The 3,345-nt window shown below is 50.4% G+C and overlaps 1 long non-coding RNA gene across 1 annotated transcript in view; it reads right to left on the bottom strand.

Annotated features, from left to right (window-relative positions):
- LOC107299211 overlaps positions 1-3,345 on the bottom strand; it is a 28,162-nt gene that overhangs the window by 14,208 nt on the left and 10,609 nt on the right. The gene's annotated exons all lie outside the window — the stretch shown is intronic.

The following is a 3,345-nucleotide window of genomic DNA, read 5'->3' as shown; positions in this document are numbered from 1 at the left end:
AGGAGAGAGTGAGAGAGAAAAGGAGAGGAGGAGAGGAAGGGAGGGGGAAGGGGAGATGGCAAGAGAAAGAGAGAGAGGGAGAGCAGGGGAGGTGGAGAGAGAAGGAGAGAGGGAGAAAGGGAGAGGAAGAGAGGGAGGGAGGAGAGAGAGACAGAGAGCGGGTGAGAGAGGGAGGGGAGAAGGGAGCAGGAGAGGGAGAAAGGGAGAGGAAGAGAGGGAGGGAGGAGAGAGAGACAGAGAGCGGGTGAGAGAGGGAGGGGAGAAGGGAGCAGGAGAGGGAGAAAGGGAGAGGAAGAGAGGGAGGGAGGGGGAGAGAGAGATGGAGAGATGGAGAGAGAGGGAAAGGAGAGAGGGGAGAAGGAAGCAGGAGAGAGTGAGAGAAAGGGAGAGGAAGAAAGGAAGGGGGAGATGGCGAGAGAGAGACAGAGATGGAGAGGGGGAGAGAAAAGGAGAGAGAGAGGAGAGAGGGAGAAAGGGAGAGGGAGGGAGGGGGAGAGAGACATAGAGGGGGAGGGGGGAGAGGGAGAGAAGGGAGGAGAGAGAGCAAGAGAGAAAGGGAGAGGAAGAGAGGGAGGGAGGGAAAGAGAGAACGAAGACCACACATACATACACGTGCAAACAAAGGCTGGGCTTTACACTTATAGCCTTCAACATCCAGGAGTAATAAAAAAAAGCACTTCTCTAAGCAACTGAAAACTCTGCTCTTGCCTGTGGCCAGTTCTAGCAAGTCACAAGCGGAGAGAATGTATTTCTCCCTCCTCCCCACAACACGTCCCTTCCCACAGATGCCGGGCAAAAGGAAAGCTTCAACTGGCTCATCAGCCATCAAAAATAGTTCTTTTCCTTTAGAAAACAATACAGGAAGTCCTCGAATTGCAACAGTTGATTTAGTGACCGTTCGAACACCAGCACTGGGAAAAAAGGGACTTATGACCGTTTTTCACACTTGTTGTCAACGCTGCTAACATCGGATGCTTTGGCATTGACAACAGAGGGAAATGTAGCCATCTTTTACCTTTTGCTTTTAGAGTTAGATGATGCTTGTAGGGGGGACATGAACGAGAGTCCAGCTAGACATAGCAACACTAAACCTAGCGTGAGAAACAAGGTTATTGTAACCAGAGCTGATAAGGAATTGGTGGGCTGGAGAACTGGAGAGGAAGCCTGCATTTCAAGCTAATTGGGGAATGTGATTTATGACTATTAATTGGAGGAGGGACTTGTGCTTTGATACTATGTGCTCAGGAGAGGGGAATTCAGTTTTTGGCTTCGATTTTGTAAGTGCCAAAGTGCGTATAGTCAAGGCCATGGTTTTCCCAGTTGCAATGTATGGCTGTGAAAGTTGGACCACAAGAAAGGCTGAGTGCCAAAGAATAGAGGCCTTTGAACTACGGTGCTGGAGAAGACTCCTGTGAGTCCCCTGGACTGCAAGGCGATCAAACCGATCAGTCTTAGAGGAGATCAACCCCGACTGCTCCTTAGAAGGCCAGATCCTGAAGTTGAAACTCAAGTACTTTGGCCACCTAATGAGAAGGAAGGACTCCCTGGAGAAGAGCCTGATGCTGGGAAAGATGGAGGGCAAGAGAAGAAGGGGACGACAGAGAAGGAGGTGGCTGGATGGAGTCACTGAAGCAGGAGGCGTGAGCTTCAATGGACTCCAGAAGATGGTAGAGCACAGGAAGGCCTGGAGGAACGTTGTCCACGGGGTCGTGATGGGTCAGACATGACTTCGCAATTAACAACAAATGTAAGTGCCGATATTATGCTACTCGAAGAAAAGATTCTGTAAGGTAAACAATGCCTCGAAGTTCTTTTGAAGAGTTTCATCTGTTGGAACCATGACACTTACGACCGCTGCAGAATCCCTACAGTCACGTGATCAAAATTCAGACGCTTGGCAACTGACTTGTACTTAGGACGGCTGCAGCATCCCGGGGTCCTGTGATCCCCTTTTGTGATCTTCCGACAAGCACAGTCAGTGGGGGGAAGCCGGACTCACTTAACAACCATGTTACTAACTTAACTACTGCGGTGGTTCACTTAACGACCGTGGGGCAAATGGGGCAGAACTGTTTGGCTTAGCCACAGAAACTCTGGGCTCAATCGTGGGCCTAAGGCAGTGGTAGTGAACCTATGGGACGGGTGCCAGAGGCGGCACTCAGAGCCCTCTCTGTGGGCACACGTGCCATTGCCCCAGCCTTGCCTCCCCCTGCGTCCCCCTCCTACCAGCAGCCTTCTTGGAGGAGAGTCACCCCTGAGCGTGGCCCACGTGAAACAGCGCAGCCAAGGACATGGCAGCCAAGCAGCGTAGACAAGACTCTGCCCTCACACCCCATCGCGCACAGTTGATGCTGCGGGGCGCAGGCAGAGGGTATGGCCACAATGGCGCTGCTGGGTGATCTGTGATGGGCCCTGGAGGCAGTGAGTGGCCCTGTGGACAGGCGGGGTGGGGGCGGAGTGGGGGTGGGGCAGGGGTGGGACCAGGTTTTGGGCACTCAGTCTCTAAAAGGTTCACCATCACTGGCCTAAGGTGAGGACTACCCGTGCACAATTTCTGCAACACAGAAACGCCGTCGCCACACTTGGCAGCTCTTTGAAGTTACATTATGTACCTTTACACTTAATCTTTAAATTTAGCTCAGCAGCAGGGAAACTTGTACTATGCTGCAGATAAAAAGGGTGTGTGTGGAAGTCTGCCTAGGTTTCTGATTTTTAGGTTTATGTGCCGTAGAGCGGCTGCGGACCAAGACGAAATGCCAAGTAGAAACGTTTTAATAAGCCCCTCTAATGAAATAAAGGGCTTAATAAAAGCCAGTGCGCGCTTATGTTGAAATGTGTAAAAGGCACTTTGTTCGTCTCGCAAGGTACAGGGTTGAAACCTGGACCCTTCTCGCAAATATATATATATATATATTTATTTATATTTCCTTGCTCAATCAAGCAAACGCCTCTTGCCGACGTTTGGATTATTACGGCAGCCGTGTGCCATGCAAATGAATTTACAAGGAGCCGAACAAGTTAGTGTCACTGCAGCGCTGGTGTTATTTGTTCACTATCCAACTGCATTTGTCCAGGTCTGTGGAAATGAAATGCTTTTCACACTGATAAGGCAGGCAAGCGGCCAAACACCCGCCTTGGTTCTCCGTGCTAAATGCAGAAAAGGATTTTTTTAGCTATTGTGCAGGACACAACAAATTCACTTTGAATCGCGCAGCCCTTAGAGTTGGGAAACTGGTTATTAAATGGAGAACCTCCCCCTTGCCCCAGCCCTTGAGTCGCTCGATAAGGGGAAACAGTCAAAGGTTACCACGATGTAAAAAAGATGTGAAAAAGACTCTAGAAAGA

The sequence above is a fragment of the Protobothrops mucrosquamatus genome, unplaced genomic scaffold (genome assembly GCF_001527695.2).
Source record: "Protobothrops mucrosquamatus isolate PMUCROS unplaced genomic scaffold, P.Mucros_1.0 scaffold4676, whole genome shotgun sequence".
Classification (NCBI taxonomy): Eukaryota; Metazoa; Chordata; class Lepidosauria; order Squamata; family Viperidae; genus Protobothrops; species Protobothrops mucrosquamatus.
The sequence above is the reverse complement of the archived record's forward strand: the minus strand, read 5'-3'. Positions and strand labels throughout refer to the sequence as shown.